Source organism: Apteryx mantelli, chromosome 16 (genome assembly GCF_036417845.1).
Source record: "Apteryx mantelli isolate bAptMan1 chromosome 16, bAptMan1.hap1, whole genome shotgun sequence".
NCBI lineage: Eukaryota > Metazoa > Chordata > Aves > Apterygiformes > Apterygidae > Apteryx > Apteryx mantelli.
The window spans coordinates 2038101-2063801 of NC_089993.1; the positions used below are offsets into that span (position 1 = coordinate 2038101).

Genomic DNA, 25701 nt, shown 5'->3' on the forward strand with positions numbered 1-25701 from the left:
TTTATATTCTCTTAGAATTTGCCAGCTCTGAGGCTCTGTGAAGCCCCTCCAGAGTTTCCATGGATACTGGTGTTGGGTTTTCTTCTAAGGTCTGTCCAGCTAGGTCTAGATTCTTGACCTCTTCAGCTGTAACAGGCTTCTATAGTCAGACAGTGTAGCTAGCAATAAAACATGATTTATACTGAAGGTTGATAAGGTTGATAAGATAGCCACACTATGGTGGGGTACAACTGTCCAGCAGCTGAAATTCTGGAGAATCTGAGCTGCTGCCTTCTTACTATTGCATTCACTAGCTGGCACAAATTAGCATTATAGTACTCACTAACTAGTGTTCGTCAACTAACAGCATTGTTGATGTGTTTATGCGCACAAACCTAGACCACGTGTGTTAATGCCTCATTAGCACTGCTCTGGTTTGCAAGTAACTCTTCTGAGCAGGGTTGGTACCTGGACCTCTGTCCAGCCAAAACCATTCCTTTCTGTTAGCCTGTCAGTCACATCACTGCTCAGTTCAGGGTCCCTTCAGGCAGCTTCACAACTTGACAGGTTCTTTTATAATTACTTATAACTGAAATACCTTCATTGCATCATTTTACCTGGTGAGTGTGCCTGAGACAGTGGTCTAAGCAGGGATGGGTTATCTGTGCTCAGAGAAAAGATGTTTCCGAAATCCAGATGCAGCAGGAAAGAGCTGATAAAGCAGCCCAGTAGATGGCACTCGGCCCTCTGTGTTATTGCTGAACCAGAGCCAGTTTGTGCTGGAGGAGCAGTCTTTCAGGGTGACTAATGCAATATCCTGCCCATCTCTGAAAAATACAGATTCTAGGGTAATTCTGACCTTGCCAACATGGCATAATTCCAGCTTCGGTTCTTCCTGGCTTCTTAAGTCTTCACTAGACCCCGCAGCATTGTTATGAGGCAATTAAAAGCAATGCTTCAGGGTCATGTGGAATGCCTCTGCTTGTGAGCATTACAAAGTCTGTTAGAGAAGGGCTGCTGTGTACCACTGCAGCGTTTCTACTGCTTATTTCACTTTGACTCACACTGTATGTCTTAGCTAGGCTAGAACCGTTTGCTCAGAAGGATTTCACTCTTAAAACAATGACCAATGCCAGCATTGTTTTCTTTCAGGTTTTTCAGGGCAAGAGCAACAGTTGTGTCACTTCCAAATGTCTGCCCTTTTCTGAGAGTCTCAGAAATCACTGAAAACCATCCGAATGTTAGATGAAAATCACATCCATTACTCTGTGAGTTTTGTATTGCATTAAGACCTTGGTAGGCAGTCAGTATTTGATTTCCTATAGAACGTGTGGTCAGGGCAGCTCTGACACATGCAGCAGGGATATCTACCAGCCACCCTTCACTGAAGAGCCATGTGAACAGGAATATCTGCTTGTCGGTCTAATGTATTTTATCTAAATGCTTGTTCTCTTTCTTGTTTGCTTTATTTTTTCTTCTGCGTTCTTGTGTGGACATGTGTGAACAGCTGGGTGTCAGGACAGAGATACAGTACTGAGCTGCTGCGTGAGACAATTGTATATGACCTTTGGGTTTTCTTCACAAACTTGGAAAAGTGGTGGTTTAACATGAATGTGTAGGTAATATAGAGAAGTCTTGCTCCAGATTTCTTTCTTGCCCCAGACCCAAAGCCTGCATTCTCTGTCTGAATAGGTCTCTGCCTTTGCGAGACATCTGAATGTAGCTATATGCATGAAAGTATGGTAATTCATTTGAAATCTGGGATGAGGGGAAGAAGCTAGAGGCTTTTCGCTATTAGATCCGTAAGACCTGCCACTGGGAGTCACACTTCTCTAGATTTGGGGGAGTTGTTACAAGCTACTCATGTATGGAGGGTGCAGAAGGAGAGTATGGAAGCCTGAAAAACAAAGTTACCTTCCCTATTACAAAATTGCGCTGCACAGTTTTATTGTGCGTGAGCTGGCTGGGCTGTTTGGCAGAAGCTGCCCTGCCAGTGCCAAGAGCTGCACTCAACAGCACCAGCTCTTGCCATCATGCCACTAAGATGCAGAGGTCCAGGTCCAGTTAAAGCACAATTGGGTCCTTAGCCTTCGTCCTCAGGGCATGTGAGCCCAGGGAGCCTGGGGGCAGATGGGTCAGTGCAGTGGTGCCTGGTTGTGGATTAGGGGCAGGCACATTTGGCAATGAATTAGTGGCCCACAGCACAGAGCCTGAGCTGCAGGAGGTTTAAGGTTCGGATTTGAGTCTCCTTTCCCCTGGACTGGAAGGAGCATGTAAAAGCTCTGTGAAGGGGTTTTGCCTCCTTCTGCTTTGCAGCATGCGGAAGAGTCTTGCCTTGTTTACATCTGCATGTCTGCTGGGAAAGCTGTCCTGTGGGCAATAATAGTGTGATCAGTGCTGGCACAGTAAAATCTCTTGATTAAAGGACTGCTTACAAGAGCAAACGCTCTGCCTCCTAAATTAACATGGTCATATGCCAGGAACAGCAACATCTGCATGTTTGACTGAATTTTACAGACGCCATTTGGTATTGTTAGTTATCATGCTGTTATCCTTAACTTGTCTCCGTAAGGGCTGCATTAGTCATGAAGCATCTGCTTCTTCGCTCAGAGTAGTCCGGTGAAAACTGGCAGAAACTTTACTGACACAACAAGGACTACACAGATGTGAAAGGTGTGTGAAAAAGCAACTGAGCCCACAGAATTGAGATCTCATGGGGAGGAATTGTTGCACACTCAAAAGGCAAACTAAAAATGTAAGAGGGGTGCAGGATGGGAGCACAGCTTCCAGTGCAATGACTGGCAGGTATCTGGTTTGTTTTGTGCCTCTGCATGTGTAATGTGATTTTATTACTCTTCCTACACCATATGAAAAGCATTTTATAATTTTCATAAATGTGTAAGACTTTAAATCATTTGAATGACTCACTTATCTCTGCTATAGCACAACACTCATTTGAAATGAAGTGTGAAGATTCAATAGCAGCTTAACTCTGTTGGGAGGGGGCTCTTTTTTGTTACAAAAGGTACAACTATTATGAAAAGAAATTACTCTGGTGCATCATATTGAGATGAAGAAAAGACAGAAAAGGGTGGTTGTGATGTCAGTGTATTACAAGAAATACATAAAATATGCAATATTTCTTGAAAGAGATAGATGATATCCATGTTGTGTAGATATGAGCTGTGACACAGTAAGGGTCAAAGAGGAATAGCATCTATTGTCTTCCTTTTTTGTCCGCTATAGTGGAGCGTTAGTGTTCTTGATATTACGCTATCCAAGTACATGAAGCTGGATCCTGGGAGGAAGCACTCTCTCTTCTTTTTTTTTTCTTTCCAAGATCTGTGACATTAAAGCATTTACAACTACTCTAGCTTGCCTTTTCCACCAGCTTCCTTCCTTTCGCTCTGTGACTTCTCCAGTTAGTGTTTCTATTTTGCAAATATGACTGATCTGTGGGAAGAGTGAGGCAGTGCTTCTGTTAGTACACATTGCGGTCAGTAGGCTCTCTTTATAGGCTTTCATGCACAGCACTCTCTTGATTAGGTCTGGACGTTGATGTTGTTGAAACCTTCAAGGGTTTTATGCTGCGGATATTCTCAGCTATGCCACAAAGTGCTTGCTACAGCTCCCTTTTTGAGAGAGGCAGCATGCAGAGGCTAAACAATACGGCTTTAAGGATCCTCCGCATCTAAAATAGAAATAATGAAAGCCTTTCTCAGTAAGAAACAAGGCAAATCTCATCCACAGTGATGGACTTCCCAGCTGTTCAGGTAGGCAGCGCAGGCTGGAATGGTAGAGGCAAAATCAAAGGAATCGTATGCAATAACTGAATTTCATCAATGGGTAGGTTAAGTTAAACATAAGAGAATTGAAATGGGGGCGGCCCCCAAGCTCTCTCTGTAGATAATAAATTTGCTGCCAGCATTATTCTCCAAGTTAACCTACTGTATGACTTTCAGAGAGCAGGTTGCTTACTTAAAACACTGTATGTTGTTAAGTCTGTAGCACAAACATCTGAATTTGCCATTTGTTGGATAGTGTGTACTCTGTCATGTCAGTCGAGGATTGTTAGAAATAGGAGCATTACTGAAAAGGGCTGAGAATATCATGGGTTTTTTGGATAGAAGACTTCTATTTGTAGTAGAAATAGTGAGGATTTTCTTTCTTTTTTGTCTATTTTTTTTCTCTCAGAACAGTCTTTTTCCTGCGTTACAGAAATCAGATTATGACTAATGTGATGCTGCAGGATTACATAAATAGAAATGGTCAGTACCAACACCAGAAATGTAGAGGGTTTATAGTGAAGAAGATAACTTCTTCAAAAAACAGTCTTTAGTGCATGAGATTTGAATTTCCGGGTGAAGCTTTGCTGAGAAATTTTATGCCAGCTTCTGACAGATTTGAAAGTGATTATTGTCAGTGTATTACAAGCGTATGCAAACCCTGCTGAGTATACCAGCCACGGGTAACCGAGGAACTGTAACACTCCTGCGGTCTGTCCCAGGACTTCTGGTTCTCAGGATACTGTAAGTGAAGAATTGAAAATGCATGATAGCTCTGTAAAAAGTTGTGCGGGGGAAAGCTAGGAAAAAAGGACAGCACAGATTTTTGGCAGGGAGCCAGTTCAAGGTTGTACAGTTTCCAGTCCTGGATTTTATCACCCGATGAAGTCATTGGAAGGCTCTCTCTAACTACAGTGGATGATAGATCCGACACCAGAGGCTCTGTGCCTTTTATTTGTAAAATGGAGACTGATATTATTGCAAATGTCTTTTAGCTCTGTTTTGCCACATTTATGCTCTCTGGAGCAAGGCATATTCTTTACGCATTCTTTAAGCATATATGCTGGGTCTAGCACAGGGAATGTCTGATTTCACTGGAAGCTTCCTTGTCCTCCTGCACTTCAGAAGAGAACAAATCCCTAATCATAATTCAGTCTGACGTGAAAACAATCCATTAAATAGGTATTAAAATTCCTATTAGCCACCATACAGATCAAATGCTATTTTTGTAACATCAAAACCATCATCCAGAAGAACTATCAGCTTTGATTTTAATTTGTGAAGAAAGAAGAGCTTTAGCATTGTAATTGCGAAAAATCTGTTGCTTGTTAATTAACCTGAGCCCAGTTAGAAAGAAGAGGGCAGGGACCAGTGTTCCTCATATGCCAGAATATAAAGAGCTGGTAAAGGAGAAAAAAATTAAAAGCCATTTTTAACTTATTTCAGAAGGGGAGACATAACAGCAGTGGGCTATTTAGACACACAAACGGAGACGTTTGTCTTATTTTTAGACAGAATGAGCAAGATGAACAGTGGACCTGCAGATAGGATAGGAAAAAGCAAAGAGAAGGCAAGCTCTGAGTCAGTGGCGGAGACTGACCGCAGAGAAAAGCCCATCTGAAATCTTCTTTCCTGTTTTCCAAGGATAGAAACTCCCAGTTTGCTTGGGCCTATTGGTTGTATGTGTTTAGGCATTTTCTCAGCCCTTGCATATTGCAGTGGGAAACAATTAGTCTCATTTCATTTCTAATTTATGAACAAAAAAAATGAGGGAAACAATGCATGCGTTCAAGTCAGTAAGACCTCAAAGCGGGGTTGCTTTATGTACCGGAAATTATGTTGTGCTGCACCTCTAGCATTTTCTGATCCTTTTTCCCCTCTACTAAAAATATTGGGCCATGTATCAGTCACATTATCCTTGTAGCAACCTGTTAATGTTGGAATTCTGACAATGTGCGTTGTCTGAGGATCTTGCCTGCTTTCTTTCTGCTTTGATTCTAAATATCAGAATATGCAACCTATCCTTTTTTGGTATGAAGCCTATTACAGGGCATATTGACTGTAAATCTTGCTTTTGAAATTATGAGGCAACTTATTGCCTTCACATGAGATGTTGGGTATCTGCAGTTCCCATTGCCTTTAGGAGAAAATGAGTATCCAGCGCCAACCAGACACTCGTACACACAGGAGGTGAGAGCATGAGAGTGATGATTTAAAAAAAAAAAAAAAAAAAACCTACCTTTTAAAAATTAATGATCCCACAAACACTTTACAGTGCTTTAATGATGATTGCATGCTGGCTGTATAATTGTATGGTGGGACAGAATTCAAATTGCTGGAAGCAGAGATGAATCAGGTATAGTGTGTTTCATATTTTAACAAGTTTGAACTCCATATAAATTTAAACATAGCTATATCTTTCTCTGAGCTTCTAAGGCTCACTTTTAGCATAATTAGGAAATAGGTGGTGTTTAGCAGAATCCCCAAAACTATTATCAATCCTAACTACCTGGTTTTATCTAGGAATAAAAGGTGTTATTTATCAAAACTCATCAGTAGCTGTTTCAGAGTCTTCTCTTTGAGGGTAAGAAAGCTCTCTGCAGCTATCGTATTGTCTTTGCAAAAGCAAAGCCATTAGATTCAACTGAATTGTTTGGATGAACAAATCTTTATTGATCTGAATCATGAGTACACCTTTATTCCTCGCAGCACCTCTTTGCAGTACATGAGTGCTGTTGTCTCCATTTATGGAGAGTAATTTAGTTTTGCCTATGACAAATGCAAATTGCATAATTTCATTACACTAATTACAGTAAAATAGCCTCTTTTAATGCACTAGGAATATTTCTTGTCCGCTAGCCTTAAAAATAGTGTGCATGCCCTATAAGTCAGTTCAAGTTCAGCTTGGTTGTTTACATTGCACCCCATTTAGTATTTTAGACCAGGAAAACACTTTATGAACTGCGTGCTCAAAAGTGATAATCCTGTGTATTTCAGTAGCATCTCTCTTCTTTAGATGTAGGGACTTTTAAAAAGGTTGCTGTAGATCAGCTTTGCTGTTAGCTGTTAATTAGCACTTTTCCTGTTTTTGCCTCTTACCTGGTTCTCACCAATATGTCTGTTGAGTGCTTGGTGTATGTTGTGTTCTGATATTGGGTAGTCAGTTATCTGACTAATCCGTGTTCTCGCATTCAGTATCAGTGAAGAGAGAAGTAAAAGCAGAACACGCAAAGGGAGCGGTGGGAGGTCTGTTACGTGCCCAGTCCGCACTGAATATTGCAAAGCAGTGGGGAACATGCAGTAGGAAGCAACTTGGCTAAAAAAAGATGGGTGATATAAAAATTCTTCTCCATCTGCTCCTATCTATATTTGAAACTACAGCCAAGCGTCCTTCTTGTAAGACGCATGAATCTTTGATTTCAAAAGCCATCGCTATTTCTGAAGTTAAACAGCCTCTGCCGGCGTTTGGCAGGCTGGTCCTGGATTCCCCTCCTGTGCTGAGCAGTCCGTCATGCTGACATACAACGATGGGAGATGCTCCGGTAGGGCTCACCAAGCAGTATGTGCTGGAAATAGCAGGAGGATGTCGCCTAGCAACTTGTCACTATTGCAGAAGTCTCTGTTGGAGTGGCTGAAGGTGACACTTCGCTGCTCTTTTCAGATCCACACTTCCTGATGGCTGTTGCTGTTTTATTTCTGAGATTGATTTTTTTTTTCTTTCCCTTTTGCTGAATCATAGACTTGGAAAACACTCAAAATCAGGTCATCAGAATAAGGTCATCAGAATCCTTTCCTCAGGAGATCAGTCCAGGATTGTTCCTCACCTTTTATTTTCCTGCATGTTTTCTAGTTTTGCATGACATACATTAACTTAAAATGGACTATGAAAGACCATCAGTGCTTCTTGAAGGAAGCTTTTCTGCAGGCAAGAGTTTCTCCCCAACTGTTTATCTTAAGATTAATGGAGCCACTCAAAATTTAACCATGTCTTTGCTTGAATTGTTTTGAAGGGTGGGTGCAGCCGTAGTGCAGTTGAAGGTGCTGAACAGTTGTGCACGTGCTACCCCACGGCGTTACTTGGGGCACGTGCGTTATACCAGCTGATGCTGGAAGGGATGTGCATCCCCCTTTTTGTAGCTCTTCCCTCCAGTAACTCCAAATGTGATCGTTTCCTCTTTTATGTAATTCCTCCCTCTCCCTGTAATGTTTGCAGCTTTTCAGCACTTAACCATTCTTCAATATTTTGGTAAATTTTGTCCATATAAGACACATGACAATGTTAAAATTACTGAAGTTAAAAGTCAAGGATTTGGATGGAAAAAGCTCCAGTTCAAGTTGGCCTGTGCAATTGTGATTTGGGCCATTTGTGGCAGTGGACTGCAACACAATTGTTAGTGATATATTGACTTGCTCTTGTTTCGCTGCAATTATTTATTGTTGCAGTTGTAATTTATTTATCATAGGTGACAGTTCTGGAATAAATAGTTGTTCACTATTTCCTTTCATAATTTTAATTTGGTATGTGGCTCATGCATTAATTATTATATACCATCCAAACACTGTAGAATTATTAATTTTCTAACAGAGCATAGAAATAACTTTACATTGGAATGTCTTAGCTCATACATATATACATACATACACACACACACACACACACACACACACACACATATATATATATATATAAAAAACAATTCCTGTGTGTGTTAAGTCAATGCTTATGATCTGTTGGTATGTTTTTCAAACAACTTAATGTGTTATTTGTTCACAGCACACCTTTCATTAGCTTCAGCATTGTGAATTTGCAGAATTTCTGAAAATCAAACTGCAGAATGTTGAGTTCTGTGTCCTGAAAGTGAGAAATGGTGGACATGTGTAACTATTTTTCCTTTATGACTGATGTAGGGATATATGTGAATTTTGTAACAGAGGAAGAAATGTTCTCTAAAGTAGCATCTTTGCCCTGAAGTGCTATTTGTCCTAAGATATTATTTCCTGTTCTTGTTTCCAAGCCCATTACCTTCTAGTTTCTGGAGAAAATAAGACACAATTTCTACATCTAGAAACCCTCTCTTCTACGCAATCAAGTAGGCCATCCTGAACGTGGCAGGACTCCGACTGAAAAGTTATCATGTGATAATGTAATGAGTCATATTTGGTGAAGTTGTAAGCAAACCAAACAGGATCACATCACTGAGTGCTTTGGGTGTAGGCGTTTCTGTATCCAGTCTGTGAATTCTTTTTCTTAATATTTCCTTTTGGCCTCCAAATTATTTTGGCTCTCTGTAATCTACTTTTAAAAGTAGATGTTAATCTCTATGCATTACCCATATAATTATGCACCAAATAGGTCTGTGTTGTAATTCTACACCATAGGAAACTCAGTCATTTTAGATTTTTAATGGTCTCATCTTGTATAAGTGCATATGTAGTTTCAATTTGACCCAGCTAGCCTCAGCCTGGTTTTTTTGCATTACCTGTACTGAAGAACATTTGCTTTTAACCTTTTCAAAACTGTCTGTACACAAGGAAGTTAACAAATCTTACTAGATAGATACCTTTTCTGTTTGAAAAATAGAATGAAAATGAGGGTCATGCAAGGAAGAGTACCAGATGCAGGTGTTAAAGCTCACAGGTTCTTGATTTTTAGCCCACTAACTCTTCAGACTGAATACTTCCCTCCTGTAATTTCTCAGAGGAGGATTTCCTGTCCAGGACCTGTAAAACTTCTTCCTCCAGCTAGTGTGCACAGCTGTGGGGGGACATTCAGCACTAGGCACAGCATGTCAGGAGGAGATGGACTGCCGTTAGTACCTCACTTCTCTCCTGGGCCTCCCCGCTCCCTGTTGATGGTGGTTGGTATCATATTTGATTCTGGACTTTCTTACTTTAACAATAGAGTAATTAATCTGTTTCAAACTCATCTTGGGTCCCTTATCCTTTCTTACTTCAAGTTTATTTCCCTTGAGGAATCTGGAATTCTTGCTCGAAATATAAGCTTTTCTAAGCCCATCAGACCCATTAACCCTCTCTGCTCTTTTCCTGCACCTCTGAAGCTGATGATCGCAGTGATTTCTCTTTCCAAGTTGTTTTTTCTTTCCTTGGTTCTTTGTGCAGCCATTTAGAAATGAACTGGACTCCAGTGGTGTTCCTGATACCTGGACTCCAGGAGCCCTCTTTCGCTGTTGGAGGGCACCACAGCCCGGCTCTGATCCCTCGTCTCCTGCAGCATCCTTGCTGCGTGGGGGTGAAAGAAGGAGCGGTCCTGCTGCCCAGTCCACCACCAAGACACTTTGAGATGGGTCAGCAGAGTCGGCAGGAGGTGTGTGTGTGTGGTGGGTGTTACTCATCTTGGCTTCTGCAACGTGAGTCATCCGGTCCCAGCTGCACTCTTCTCTCCCTCTGTGGGAAGAGGGAGGGAGACACATGAGAGCATCTCTCTCTTTCTGTTATGAAAATTGCACCCTTACGTTAGTCACAGAAAGAAAGGAGTGGGGAGGAAGTGAGCTGAGTGCCCAGGTGGGGTCTGTCAACCCCACAGAGGTGGCACAGTAAGAGGGTGTTTTGTTTGGGAGCGGGGAAAGTGTCAGGGAGGGCTTGAGTACAATAAAAATGGGATCCTGCCATACACCCAAACCAAACCTGAAGCCTTTTCTCTTTCACTTAACATAAATGTGGGTTTTATAGAAATTCACTGTAAGTTCAGAGAAAGATTTGTTGGAGGAAGATCTCAGAATTTGGCCTCTTTGAAATAAAAACGGCAAGTTTGTACCCCTGGTTTATACACTTTAATGAACAAAGTTTCCCGGAGGTGACCCTGTCCCTGAATGATGTGCAAGGCTGTTCTAGTGCTGTTGATTCTTTCTGCATTTCCATTTAAAATAGGGGGCAAAACTGCTATGACCTTATAATGTACACCCCTTACATCTCTGGTATTGCTATTTTAGTATTTAAAGAAAGCATTTTTTAAAAAACAAGTCAGAGAGTTAAGCTTGGCATTTTAGTGGGTTCCCAAGCAAATGTAATGAAATTCTTGGAGCATAAATGGGCTCAGGGTTTGCTCCTCTGATTTTAGGAGCTCTGATGGTGTCCCCGATTTGGGAATGCTGGGAAGGCGACTCCTGGTGTCAATGGGTAAATTCTCCTTCCCCTTGGCTAGGCTGGTGTCCTCGTGGCTTTACAGTCCTCTCTCTTCCCATTGTACGCCGGAGGAAAAGAGCTTCTGCTTCGTCGTGGGAGCAGGGATGGCATTTCCCTACTGGCCTGGAGCCCTGCGCTACACAGCACTGCTGTCAGTCTCAGCGCAGACAGGGTCAGCTGGTGTCACCAGGCCACTTGTGCAGAGAAGGCCTGCTAACGTAGCAGAAAGGTCCTTCAAAGTGAGTTTTAAGAATAAAAACATCCCTGTGATTCTCACAAGATGTCCTGAGAGAGCAGAGCAGAGGAATCTGGGTTGCTTCATCACTGTGAGGATGAAACTACCAGAGCAGATCGCTGTGGAGGATGGAAATGTTTTCAGAGGGCCCGGAAGGTGCCCTCACCAGATTGCTGCTGTGGGAGCTGATGATGATTGACAACAGGTCAGATGAGCTGCCAGAAAAGGAGGGGGAAGGAGTCATCTTGCGCAGAAGTTGAAATTCAAGGTATTGCAGAAACTTTGGCACACCTTTGCCCCGTTGTGTTTTTCCAGAACATAATTCATGGATTAAACTGAAATGTAGGTGAGTGTGATAGCTCTGGGGAAAGTGGAGGGACAGGAGGCAGAGATTTAGAGCTGTATCTCTGCCAGCTCCCTTGCATGCATACTCCTCTTCCGTGAGCACAGGGGCCAGTGAAAGACACATTGAAGCCAATGCTCATATTGATTTCTGTGCATTTTGAATCAGACCTTTAAAGTAAATGGGTTTGGATTATTTTTGAGCACCCGTGGGATTATTGCTTTCCCTCTGCTGCCCACACAGTACATGAGTAGGAACGCAGAGCGAATGCAACTGCTTTCTCTCAAAAATATTTTTTAGAGTGCATATTTGCTTTGTTGTTAATACACATGAACTCGGCTACGTTGACATGAATATCTATTAATAGCAGCCCAGCCCCTCTAAAAATGCTCTGTCCCCTTTGTGAGCCTCCTGCTTTCCCAGATTTCTTTATATACGAAGAAACATAATTCTTACTGTCTCCTTTCCCTCCAAACAGCTCTAATGGTGTCAGGAATACTGATGATTGTTTTAGCAGGTCTGTTCCTGGCATGGTGCCCTTTTTGCAGCTAGGAGAAGTGGGTGTCATTCCTTGAAAGAGTAATCACTGTTGGGTGGAGGAGCTGGGAAGGTTACTGCGCCCAGAACTTGTGTGCAACATCACAGGTCACAACTGAGGAGACCTCAACAGGGCAGTGACACAAATTTCCAAAAAGCAGTGGAAACGAGTGTGACTTGGGACTGGCAGAAACAGCAGCAACAGCCTTTGCATGCTCAGCGGTAGCCTGCGCTCAGCCCGGAGAGGTGCAGCCTGAGAATGAGCCTTCCTGCAGGAATGGAGTCCTGCTGCCAGACGATGCCAAGTTGGCATTCTTGGAGGCGGAAGCACTTTGTTCTTTTGTAGAGTAGTCAGTGGGGGCACGAGAAGTACAAGTGCCTGCATGCTGCCCCATTAATAGGTCCTGACACTCAGTGGGAGGAACTACCTTAAGGGCACATCATCCTCTGGATCCAATCAATCTCTGGCATTGCCGGTTAAGGCCAACTGGAATAAACTCCTTTAGCTGAGGCCATTGAACTGCTGTTGTGTGCCTCCTAGTCACCACCGGCTCAGGGTGGGATGAGACAGTGACACGAAGGCAAAATCTCTGCATCCTGCTTCCAGAAACCTTTGCAGCAACCTAGAAAGTGGATATATTGCTCAAGGTAGTAGTATTATTTTTCCTTTTTTGGAAATACTAGCTGGTGAGCTACTTATAGGTGTATATATAGAAGAGCGTTATATATGTATGTGTATATACGTACATATGTTTACTCCCATATAATTTTAATAAGCTGTTAACATAGTAGCTAGTGCAATGTTTTAAACCAAAACAGGAAGTATATAAGGTTGCTATAATATGATCACATCAGTATTGCTGAGTCAAATATGCAAACCTGTGTCACGTATCAAAAATTAAGATTTATTAAAATGTCATATTTTTCTAGCCAGTTGGAGCTTTTGTCACTTACTGTTTTTTTGCAGCCAGTCATTGCTCTTCAGTATCATTTTTTAAATTTCTACAACTGTCAGTCCTATATGCATTTTTATGTTTAGATGAGAGCCAAGAATCTTGCTAAGTCAGATGAATCAAAGCTGGAGCTGTAAGGAGGATGTGACATGCTGTAATACTAGCTGCAGCATGGTGAGAATTGGCAGCAGTATCCTATCAGTGTTCGTGCTTTGCTTAGTGGTGTTTTCAGATCAACAGTTTCTCCAGAAACAGTTTGAAACCCTTCATTGTATAACTAGATAAATCATTCTCTCAGCTATATGCTCCATGAAGCCTCGCACCCGTTGGAGCTGCAATGCGTGAAGCTGTGAGTGAAATGAGTCATGCGTCTGTCGCACACCTGTCACCCTGGAGCACCACTTGGCTCTTTTCCTGGAGCGGGCGCTGCACTCATGGAGAAAACCTTTGATATTTCCCTTTGTGGCTGTTGGCAGCTGCTCCAGAGGAGGTGGCTCTCACTGAGAAGATGCATGAGAAGATGCGTGGTGGCAGTGGTGCTCGATGGGGCACAGAGCAGAGATGGGGCCTATCGAAGCAGCCCTGAACCATGCCCTTACCATTTCCCACATCTCCAGGTCTTACTCTTCACCATCTGTCTCAAGATGTCAGTCCAAGCCCTGACCCAGTCCCAGCTTCCTTTGGGCACAGACTTCACCTCCATACCCAGCTCCAGGGACAGAGGCAGCCCTGCGCTAAGCAGAAGATGACGGGGAGGTGAGGCTTTGCACCTGAATGATGAATGCCATGTTCTGTGAGACTGCAACCACCAGTCCTTCCTAGTGGGCGGCAGCTGCTCTCTGCTTCACTGCAGGCGTCTGAGGCATCTTCACTAAGGCATCTGAGATTGCCTTAGCTGATCCAGAGTCTGCGGTTGTTGGAGCTATTTGACGAAAAGATGAAACAATGTCACAATTTTCATAGGGGTAGAACAAGGGGCTTTCTTCCAAATCTTGTTCTCAGCAGTGGCTGAACAATTTTAGCTGAAATTTTCTTAAGCAGTTCAGCTTAGGGTAAATACTCAGCATGGAGGATTTCAGCCCTAATGGTTTAAATTTGGCAAGGCTTCAAGAAATTCAAAATGGTGGTTAGAATAGGAAGTATCAGTCAGCCTTAATAATAAAGGGGGTTCTGCCTTCTCTGCTTGTAATCAAAGAGCATTAACTTGTCTCGTTTTGCTGCTATTTTTTCCCTCTAATGAACAATCAAGAGAATGAACAACAACACTTCTGAGTTTATAGAGCACAGTGTGCGGCATATGTGACTTATTTGTAGTTATTTTCGCAGTACTGTTTATTCGTGTAGCCAGAGTCTAAATGCCAAGGCTCCAGGTGTCCTACAGCTGGATACTTTTGTCTGTATTGTGCAATGCTGCAAGAATTTGAGTTGTCCACAAAATGATATTAGGGTGAGTGACAAGGGGCAGGTTGCTTTCTTTAACCAGTAATGTGTTTGGGAATTCATCCAATACCTGATCAATACCCACTTTGTCTCCATTATTTTTGGAAGCACATGAATGAATTTTTCTGATGACATATTTTGTTTGATGGAGTTTGACAAGAATCTTTTAATAACCTGAAGGGAAACATAGAGCTTAGATTTATAGACATAAGACTTGATTTGCAGTGAGCAGTTCTGAACCTGATAACCAGAAGTTCATTATATAAAACAAAGAGTTGTGATAGAAGAGCATAACACTTGGGCATCTGGGACTTCACAGAGTCATTTAGCCTAGGTGGAAAGGGGGCACCGGATCATCACAAGTGTGGTTTTGTGCCTGTCAGCAAATCAGGCCTTACTCAAACTGCTTCAGCCTGTGCCCTCATTCAAAACAAGGGCAGCAGCTTCTCGTACAGGAGAGTTGGCTCTTTGGGAGCTCCAGTCCCAGCAAGGAACTGGAGATGAGGAGAGGTCCTATAGATCTTGCAAATAAATCCATACTTTTCTTCACACCAACAGTTCTTATAGCTTTCTTAAAGCTTTGCAGACACGACTGGAGAGAGGCAAAGATTGATGTAAACAAGCTTTATTCTCCCCCTTACCTGGATTCTGATGATGATTTGTCTGGTGATGATATAAGCGAGAGCAGTGCATTGAGAGAAACTTTTTTTTTCAGTGCAAGTGGTTGAGGTTGGAACTAATGAAGTTGCGCATGTGTGTGCAGCAGAGGAGGAAGCATCCAGTCTGCTGAGGAGAAAGGTTTTCATTCTCTGTAATTAAAAAAAAAGAAAAAAAAGGAAGGGGGGAGAAAAAGAAAAGAAAATAACAGAGTCCTGCCTGGTGATGTGCCATACATGGATGCATAGTAAATGGCAGCACACTGAAACGCTGCACACTGGAGGAGGGGCAGGGGAGAGATCTGACATCTCTTCTAGGTTATCTTTCATTTTCTCATTATTTCAGATTAGGTGACTATTTTTTTCTTGGCTACCATCCTGGTTTCATTGCATAATTATAAAAGTGGCATGGGTCAAGTGGTAGGTGGTAAGTAATTTCTCAAATCTTTAACCTCTAAGGTGCTGGGTTTAACTTGTGTGCAGCATGGTAGAGACCCCTAAAACAGGGTGGTGGGTGTTGTAGGGGCATCTATTTGGCCCAGGGTTGGGCAAATTAAGATTAACTCCCTTCAACAGGAATGAAGATAAGGATCTGTGCTATACTGGAGAAACTACTACATCTGCTAACTAGGGAGAAAAAAAGTTTGATGGTCTTGCTGTAAAGTGTCCACCTCAAAAAACAAATATTAGGACAGCTGCATTGTTTTCAGAGGGGTATCGCATTCCCCTCTCTCAAGCTGCCTGGTTACACTGAGGCATGCTGATGGTGAGTGAGGTCAGGGCAGGAGCTGTTAAGTGCAGCCTGTGGGGTCACAAAATCACAGCATATGTGTCTTCTCCTCATGTTGAAACAATTTCCTACACCGTGGCAGACAGCCCTGCAGGGCACCAGTAATGACACTCAGTGCTGTGAGACCTGGGGCAAATCCCAGGAAAGAGCTCACGTAAAAGTGCAGTGGCTCAAGGAACATCTCAGCTACAGGTCCTTTGAAGCAGGCAGAGAGAAGTAACGTGAGCTGCCCAAAGGTCACCGACAGAGCCGGGAATGCCTGTGTCTCATATCCCAGACTAATGTGCGAGTCTCTTCCTTTCCTGTTCCGTCTCTTCTCATAAGATTCTTTCTACTTCTTAATCTTCTCACCTTTCCTTAGGCCACCCCTTTCTCTGCACAGCTGTTTCCATCCATTCCTGCTGCAATGTGGTTTTTCTTCCTTATTTTTGGCTTCCTCTTAGCCTCCTAACGGTTGATGCAGAAATGCAGCTGGGCCCCATGAACTCAGGGGGGAAGTTCTGACTTGGGAATGGATCCAATTTTCTTACGTTTGCTACTGGATCTAATTCCATTCCTTTCTCCAGGGAAACCAGTTTAAAAAAAAACTGGTACAGCAGAAACAAATGGAGAGCAGAATTGTTTGCTCCAGTTTCAATGCATCTCTGGCCCGTTCCCAGAAAAGGTGACAGAGAGGAATGTCTGCCCAGCAAGAATGAGTGTCCACTGCTGATGAAAGAGAGTTGTGAGACTGCTAGGAGGCCTCTGCCCAGAAAAGATCTCTCCTAGCAGAGAGCTGGAGCCGAGCTACCTGGAAGCTGGCAGGAATGCAGCACAAGCCCCACGTGCAAGCCTGCTCCCTTGGCCCTGGGGTGTCAGCACAAGCAGCACGCACTATCGCCAGGCTCATTCAGCTTTCCATGTTGTGCTTTGCCTGACCTCCCCTTTCTCCTCTTTCTTTCCCCGCTTTCCTCTCTTCTGTCCCTCAGGCTTCTTCTTTCTCTTATTCCTTCTGCCACCCTTTTCCAGTTCAATCTCCTTTCTGTGCAACTCTTTCCATGCTGTCTACATCTTCTTCCCTTCTTTTGACTTCTCCCTCACCAGGAGCCTTGGGCAACCTGCTGCATTTCTCTGCCATGCTGATTTTTCTCAGTGAGGTGTTTGGCTGCACTGCTGCTCTGCTTTCACCACTGTGGGGCCCGTTCAGAGTGGTTACATGCAGTTTGTTATCACGTACCATGGCTGCTATTGCAAGTGTATAATTCTGCAGGCTGTGGAGCTGGGGCATGTCTTAAAATTGCCTTTTAAAAATAATTAATCTTTAGTCAAGAATTTGGCACTCAGAATATGGAAACAGGGACCACTGTATCAGAGAGACCCTCGGCAGGTTTGCTGCTGGTTCCCGATGTCCAGCTCTGCAGAGCACATTAGCTCTTACTGCTTGGATGTCCTGCTTTCCTGGGACTGATGTCCTTCCCATGGCTCTACCTGTCATCTACCACATACCAACCTCCTTCCAGCTTCTTGGTTCCTCTCCCTGCATGAAATTCCACCCGCTTCACAGTGATAAAGCAGCAATGGCAGGGGTGAGTGGGGCCTCCACCTCACCACAGTATTGGGGTCTTATCTCCTCCTACCCTGCCCCTGACTTACTTTGACAGTGATCATCTCCCAGTTCTCAATTTACCACTGCTCTAGCCCCTTTGGTTCCAGTACCCCCAGCTGGTCACCTCACATCACCTTGTTCCCTGGATGCCAAACCCAGCAGGGTGCCACAGCCCAAGGGAATCTCAGCCTAGAGCCTTCTCCAGTTCAACCAGCATCTTCAGGCCTTGGGCCTCATAGTGAGGGTCATCTTGAGCCCTGTGTCATCGGCTGAAGCTGGGGGAGGGGAAAAAAGCAGGGACTCAGGAAGAAAGGACAACTTGGAAAGAAGCAATGACATTAGCAATGCTCAAACAGGATATGAAGCAGTTTTGTGGACAGAGAGTCCCATGCAACTATCCTGAGCAAGGCTGGCAGTCTGGCATCCTCAGTAGCAGGGTTTCTGCTGCCTTCTGCGAAGCACTCAGTGAGGGCTTAAGCTCGCAAAAGCAGATGCAAACTGTGAAAAACGCATCCCCAGAACAACCACAGCTGGGCTCCAGGCAGCAGCCTGACCAGAGCCTGAAACAGTTAACAGGCAGCAAGCCTGAGCCGATCCTCCCACAGGCATGAGATCACTTCTCCCACCCGCCAATCCCAGCTCCAACTCGCAGCAAAAGAGCCGGCGAGCTTTTGGCTCGGAGCAGAGAGCAGGAGGCAGCCAGCAGCTCTCTAGCTGTGTCTGTGCAAAGAGGCAGCTGACATCCTGAGCTGCTAGACAAAGCCAGACCATGTAGGAACTCTCCTGTCTTCCTTCCTTCACAGGCACGACAGCAGCTTGTGGCAAGAGCGTGACCCACATCCAACCTGTCCGAGCTTTGCTGTGGTTGTTACTATTTTTCTTGCCAACATGATGGGCTGCAAGTCCAACTCACTCACTTGCCTTCAAGGAGGAAAACCAGGGCTACCGCTGACCACGGCCACAGACTCCACTGCTACGCTCAACAAGCTGGCCCTGGCCACAGGTGGGACTGAGAAATCCTGGTATCGGTGCATCTTCCCCTTTGGCATCGTCTCTGTGGTCATCGGCATAGCAGCAACATGCATCACCTTCACCATTAATGGCCCACAAATGGACATTGCTAAGGTGGTCTCTGTGGCCACCTTGATCTTTGGTGTGGGCCTGCTGGTGGCTGCCTACGTTTGCTGGCGGGCCAAACGAGAGAGACAGAGGAGGAGGCAGAGAGAGGAACCCATCTCTTTAGAGCAGGGAGCCCTATGATGTGGGCTATGGGGCAGAGTCTGCACTCCGCCTGGGAGACCCATGCTTATGACTTCCTCCTTTTTCCTGTGCCCCATGGTAGAGGGGTGGATAGCACCAGCTTTGAAGCATTTGAGGACATCTGGATCCTGCCTAAGGTCAGCTTGCCATCATTTTCCACCCAGCTGAGCCATGGCGCAGCCAGTGCAAGTCCACCTCCACTCCCTGCGAAGGGTTAAAGAGTCAGCTCCCCGGTGATGGAGAGACATGGCTGACTAAGCAGGAGACTTCAGCTCCTCAGCTCTTGCCTGTGGGGTTTCCAAGCTCCCTTCCAGAGGCCTCCCCTTCCTGCCCGTGTTTCTGTGACCGACATTAAAAAGACACCAGAGAGAGTGGCAAGGAGAAGAGTTTCCTCTCTGCGTGGCCTTGTTCCCTTTCTCCATCCATTCACTGTGCTTCAGAGGACTGTTTCATTAGAGCTGCGACTTGCAGAGCTGCACCAGAGACCTGGGAGCTGCAAGAAAACCTGGCTCCGCTCATCCAAGGCTTCCAAAGACACAGCTAAGTAAGAGCACCAACAAAGTCTGCCTTTGTATCAGAGGGGATGCCACAGCTCCAAAACAGCCTGTAAATGCTCTGCTTGGTGTCAGAAGAAACTAATGTCACTTCTGCTCCCCCCCCCTTTTTTTTTTGGTGAGGATTCTTCTGTCTAAGTACAAAAGGAGTTTTAAAACAAACTTGTTCTGCATGGGACGTTCTTGGAAAGGTGTGGGGCAAGTCAAATGTCTGTGCTTAGCAGGGACGAAGAGGAGGAGTGCAGTCCATCAGCAAAGAGGGAAAGTCTTCTGGTAGGAGACAGCAAACACCGAAGTGTGAGCATTTCTAACAGCACAGGAGTAAGGGAAAGTGGGTTGATCCCATAGCTAGCAATGGGTACTGTGAGCTCTGAAGCCAAATGCAGCTTAGCAGGGTGGTGTACCTGTTCTTGAAGGAGGAGTGGGGACACCTGGGGAGTTGAGGGATCACAGGGTGGATTGCCTCCCACCTTTACAGGCCATGCACAGAGGTAGCTGTGTGGGTTGCTCTTCACTGTGATGCACACTGTGGCAAACTGGTCTTCTGCTAGGGGTGACTGGGATCTCGCTTCACACCTAATGTGACCTGTAGGCGAGCTGACAGATCCATGGGCATTCTGTACCAGCTGCCGTTTGATCGTTGCATGGACAAACCAGTTCAGGTAGCACGAGGGCATCCCTGGGGGATCCTCAGCAGGGTGGGGGGTCAGTGCCTTGGGGATGCCCAAGAAGGAAGGGGGCTCACACTATGATGTTTGCAGTGGCATCCAACAACTTTGGGAGTCTGAAAATACTGTGGTGCCGGTTAGGATAAGGAGCTGGAGTTGCATTAAAAAGGGAGCAATTTTATTTTTCCCATCTCTTTGTTAGCTAAGAAATAAGAAGCCCACTTCTATTCTTTGAATTTTATGTTGAACATAAGACACGGGCATGGGGGGGGGGGGGGGCTTCAGAGGCTTCTGAGCAGCACTTCAGCTCTGTGCAGCTCTGTCTGCGTCTCTGATCCAACCTGCAGAAGTGGTGGCAGAGCCCAACTCCACCCCGCCTAAGGCTGGCCCCCTCCTGTACCTAACCCAGAGGGGCCTCCCAAAACAGCCCTCCACGAGGCTTCCGCATGACAGACATGCCAAGCGCTACAGAGAGCAGCCACACTCCCAGCCACTCAGCAGCTGGAGGCTTTCCATGCACAACAGAAGAGGCAAATTTAAGTGAATAAGGCCAAAAGCTGGAAATGGGGACAAACTGGAACAAAGAAGAGCTTGCACTGAGCACTTAGGAAGCTGAGGGGGGTGGCAGGGGACCCCTGTCATGCTCCCATGCTTTTCTTGTTATCCTCACTTCCAGCAGTTCTTCCAGCGCATTACATTTCTTGCTGTCTATCAGTGAACATTTACAAGAAACGGCATGTGAGTCTATTAGTTACTGTAATGTAAGCTGGAGAGAGGGAAAAATGGGACTAGGTGACCTGCTTGTCTTGCAAGAGCAGAGATGGGGACTGCAGAGTTCAAAAAATCTGCCTGGGAAGGGAAAGGCAGAATGGAGCCTGCTATTCATCCTTCTTGGTTTCCTCTAATCGCTAGCGGAAAGGAGCAGGGTGGCTTTCTCTAATTGAGCTTCTAAGGGCATGTCTGCTTTCTCTCTAATTCTGTGCACTGTAATTAAATCATGCTCAGTAGCCTAATAAAATTCCTAGTATTTCCTGGTTGCCAGAGGGTATGCATAACCCAGATTTGATATTCCAGGATCTAAAGCTCCAAAATTGAGAGGTGGGATGGAGTAGCAATGCGTAGATCTGGACTTGAACTTTCCCAGTCTATGAGGATATTAGGATTTGGGGTTCTGGTTCTGCAAAAGTTGGATACAACTGTCCCCAGAGTTTAGAAGATTCAGATTCAATTTCAGCCCCAACTCTGAGCATAACTTTAAATCCGTGAGCATTTAAGTGATAGAGTAATACTATACAGACTAGTCCGACTCCGGAGTGGGTAATGAGTTTAACAGGCATCAAAACCTTAGGAATTTTTTGTAAGCCTGGTCATTGCTTCAGGGTTTGTGTGTATTTCAGAGTAAGTTCAGAGTCTGTAAGTTCAGAGCCTGCACTGCTTTTCTCTGTGTGCCCACGCGCTGCCCTAAGCACGCTGCCAGCGTACAGGAGCAGGGCAGCCCCTTGCTCCCCAGGCTGGTGTTCACAGCTCAACGGCAGCTTGATGGTGGAAATCATGGAGGCTCAGCTGTGTTTCACCTGGGAGAACCTGTGCTCAGGTCTCTGCAAAGTGCCACCATCTTTTTTTTTTATCTGATGCAATCTGATCCTACTTTTTTTTATTTGAACCATGTGGTCAGGCACCTCCCTCTGCCTCTTACCCCAGTTTCAGTGGAGATACCATGCCATGTGTCAGTTCTGTATGTAAATCCTGCCTTTCCCCCATCAATGAAAAATCCCCCATCTATTTTAAGAAACTTCTCTTCTTCACAACATAATCCAGCTAGGATTCCAGAGTCAGAAACATATAGAAAAAAATACCAAAGTATTGGGTTTGAAGATTAAACTAATGTTCTGCTGCTCCGAGGTAGTCTAAGACAGCCCGTACTAGGTTTAGGCAATCCTGTTCTTAGGGATTGATCTTACCTACCTAGGGAGGCCCATCTGCCAGAACACTCTTATTACCTTCCTCCGTGTCCCAGGTCATATGTGCAGGGACTGGAGCTTATGGAGGCCCCAAGCCCGCTGGGGAAATAAGCCACAGAGGCACTGGTTAAATTAGGAAATCAGTGCAACTTCAGCTGCTTAGGGTACAGGGGAAGCTGATGGGTGTTGTTTACATGTTGATCTCCTCTTGTATCCTGCTTTCTTTCAAATGTTGATAAGCCACACTGAGCAGAGCACCAAATATCAGTCTGAGGTACAGGCTCAGTTTTACTGTTATTATCACTTATTTTTTTATCTACTTTTTTTTTTCATCTATTTTTTTCACCATTTCAGCAAACAGGTTTGCTGTTGCTTGCCAGTTCCTCTGCTCTCACCTTGGTTGTCACCAGCTACATGAAATCGGTGGTTGGACAGAATCAGTTGTGCTTCACATTCTGCCAAAGTTTGTCTCCCTCTACAAATGTTCAGCTTTCTCCCTTCTCACTGCAAAGCAAACCCCATCTGAATGGGATGCAGTGAAGTGTTGTCTGGGTGCCTCTGAGGAACGTCTTGTCTACTGTTTGCCCCAAAGCCACCAGACAACGAATGAAATGGCAGCAGCACCCACTGTTTCACTGTTTATTTCCACCAAAATTCCCAAATGCTTCTTGGATGCTGGCAGGCACCCTATGTTGTTTGCTGGTCTGACCTGCGCGGAGAGGGAATGATGCAGGAGCAGATGAACTTGTGAACATCAGAAGATCTTTTTGGCATGAAGTGCTTTTGGAAATGCAAAAGAGAAGGAAAAGGTGGCAGGAATGGCAGCTCTGAGGGCAGCGCTCTGCCTGGACCAAGTTGGTTGGGAAGTACTCAGAGACAGAGATGCTTTCAATCCGAAATTGCTGGCATTGGGCCTTGTTAAATCATACCCTTTTTGATCTTTAAATATGGTTCCCCAGTGCTGAATTTCCTCTCTTTTCCCACTAAGTAGGGCAGCATTTACCTGATGAAGTAAAGCAGTTCCTGGAGGGAAAGCACAGGTGAGCCTCAACCCAATCTTGGGGAACAAGGTACTATGCAGCCTGATATTTTCTGTTACTTTTAAAAGCTTTATTGGATTTGATTTCTGTAGTAAGACAAAAAAAACTCTCTCCTATTGTCAGCAATGGTTTTATTTACATCAATGGATTCTAACAAGTTCATCTGCAGGACTTTGACCACTGCGGTACACTGGCTAGAAGGGCAAATTTTAGAGAAAGTTTCTCTCTTAAAGAGCATTGATTTATTTTCTTGGCTGCAGGAATACATGGCCTGGAAAGCTAAGCCCTGTTCAGCAAAGAAACTGGAAGCAGGAAGTTAAAAGGACATATGCAGTCAGTCATCACTCACAGAGCACCCTCCTCTCTGGCTGTCCTAAATTTGCTGACCTGCTGATGCCATCTCAGGCCTGTTCTTCCTGGGGGAGTGTGAAAGATGGAACCAGATGGCTCTTCATTTGGCTGGTGGGCAAGAACACCATTCCACCATCGTCCTTGTGTCCCTTCTGGTCACAATACAGATGCCCGAGTGCTTTCTGGCCATAGCTGTTCCTGTCCATCTGCGAGTTGGGGGAGGCTTTGGAGGGCATCCCACACTTGATTTGCATCAAGAGGCCTCGGAGGTGCCTTGGCCGGGAGTCCCACTCTGCTCCCCAAACTGTTTGTGGGGGAAGATGGTTCATTTTGTTGTCTGGTTGTTCAAGGCTTAACCCAACCTCGGCTTGGGAGCTTGCGGTGCGCAGCCGCAGCAAAGTCAGCCAGCTCGGGCTGCTCGCCAGGAGCAGGTAGCAGGGAAGCGCCCTGCGAAGGCTGCGCTGTGGCTGTCTCCTTGAGTCGGGGCCTGAGAGACACTGTTAACCTTTTGTAGCTCAACAGAGCTAAAAATTAATAAACCTAGAACGCTCACTGTAATGCCAGTCTTCGTCTGCTTTGCTTACTACCCTCACCAAGAGCCAGAAGGCACCGTGTAGCCAAGAAGCTGCAGCCTCACCCTGTCCCCACACAGCAGTACTTTCTAGAGACTCATGCCCCATCCGAGACCTCAGCTTCCCTGATAGTAACTACTCAGCGAGGAAAGACGGTTAAAAGGCTGTGGCAGTATGTCTATTCCCCGGAGTCCTGTGCTGCCTGGTTATAATCTACCCCCCTTGCGTTGCAGCAACACCCACCATGAGAAACTGTTCTTCTTGCCCATCCAATCTAGTGAGAAATATTCCCTTGTTCCAAGGACTCTAAACTTGCCTCAAGTTATAGCCTCCCCAAAGCTTTCTCTATAAGAACAATTTATTCAGATTAATACAGTCAGCCTTTGCAAAAGTGATGTGCTCTCTTTCTGGCAGATTCATCCAAATCCACTCTCAAAACTAAACAAGCTTAAAATGAAAAGAAAAACAGGTTTTTTTGTTGCAACAAAGCAAAGGGTTAAATTCTTTTCTTACCAGACTGGGAACAGTTACAAAGGGAAAACTTAAAAATAAAAATATGCATCCTTAAAATAAATCTGACATTAGTTTCTTATCTTAGCTGACAAGTCAGTTCTCTCCTGCTATGTCACTTTAGCTACACAAGTTGAAGATCAAGCTCGCAGGGCTCTGTGCTAGATTGGGACCCGAGCTCAAAGTTTCTCCAGAATATACTGGGGGGAGGGGGGAGGTTATCCAATTACTGTCTCACACAGATGAATGCTAAAGTTCAAAGTACACCTTTCAAACCTCCTTATTTCTCTTATAATGTGGGGCATTTTTGTCTGGCGAGCTTGATTTTTAGGTGCCTGATGTCTAAGAGAATTCTCTCAAGCCAATCTGAGAACCACTTTCATTTCAATTTCTTTGATGATTAAAGTCTCTGGAGTGCTGACTTTTCTATCTGGGTGCTGCTTTTGCCAAGAGATTGATTGAATTGCAGTTATAAATTTACACCATGACATTTTGGAAGCCACATGTCACCCAAATAGTTTGGTGCAGTACAAATAGGGGGCTGTGGCTTTGTCTAAATCCCATAGCTTCTCTGTGCCTCAGTTCCCCGCCAGGACAGTGCGACTAATATTTCACAGGAATGTTTTAAGGAGACCAGCTAAAGATATGAGGCCTTCAGACAGGCAGTGATGAAGAGTCTGAGGAAGAGAGACCACTTTTCTGGGGTGTTCCAGATCTGAACACACCTGACGAAATCTCAGCTGGTAGAAGGACTGAGCAGATTAATGAAGCAATAATAATGTAGCCTTCCTGAGAGCGAAATGGCTAGTGGCCAAACCAAGCCTAATACAGAGGCAGCTGAGCTACATGTGTGGAAGTTTTCTCTGGGATGGAGAAGAGCCCCTGTGTCATCTCCGTGTTTGTGTGGGTACACCTCTTCAGAGAGGAAGGCACAGGGACACTTGAGCGCCTACTCCCTTTCCTTGCTTTTCTGACCTTTTCCCTGCGGAAGCAGGTTGGGATCAGCTCTCCTGCCCCTCACATGCTCCATGCAGCAGCCGGCAGAGAAGCAAGGGGGGGTCTAAAGCCCCAGAAATGGAGGCGTGCTTAGCTCTGCAGAGGGACAGCAGTGGGGTTAAGGCACTGGAAAAGGGTGTCAGTGTCCTACTTTGTGGTCCCTGCAGGCTACATAATGACTATGTTAATTTGCCCAAATCATTTCACTGTTTAAGCTGGACATAGGCAACACTGACTTGCCTCTGCAGGAGGGATTGGGAAACGCAGCTCAAAACTGATATTGAGAAAATGCTGTAGGCAGAATTTTGTCCTTCTCGAGTTAATCAAATCCTTTTAGAAGCCT

At 44.9% G+C, this 25701-nt stretch overlaps 1 long non-coding RNA gene across 4 annotated transcripts; it reads left to right on the forward strand.

Annotated features, from left to right (window-relative positions):
- Window positions 1–10069: 10069 nt before the first annotated feature.
- LOC106482356 (uncharacterized) lies at window positions 10070–23838 on the forward strand. 4 transcript variants are annotated; one of them, XR_001292145.2, is made up of 3 exons: window positions 10070–10089; window positions 18250–19250; window positions 22244–23838. It is a non-coding gene; the product is annotated as an uncharacterized lncRNA (long non-coding RNA). The 4 variants fall into 4 exon arrangements; XR_001292144.2 differs by lacking the exon at window positions 10070–10089 and having other exon boundaries at window positions 18167–19250; XR_001292147.2 differs by lacking the exons at window positions 10070–10089; window positions 18250–19250 and adding an exon at window positions 19270–19378.
- The last annotated feature ends 1863 nt before the right edge of the window (window positions 23839–25701 follow it).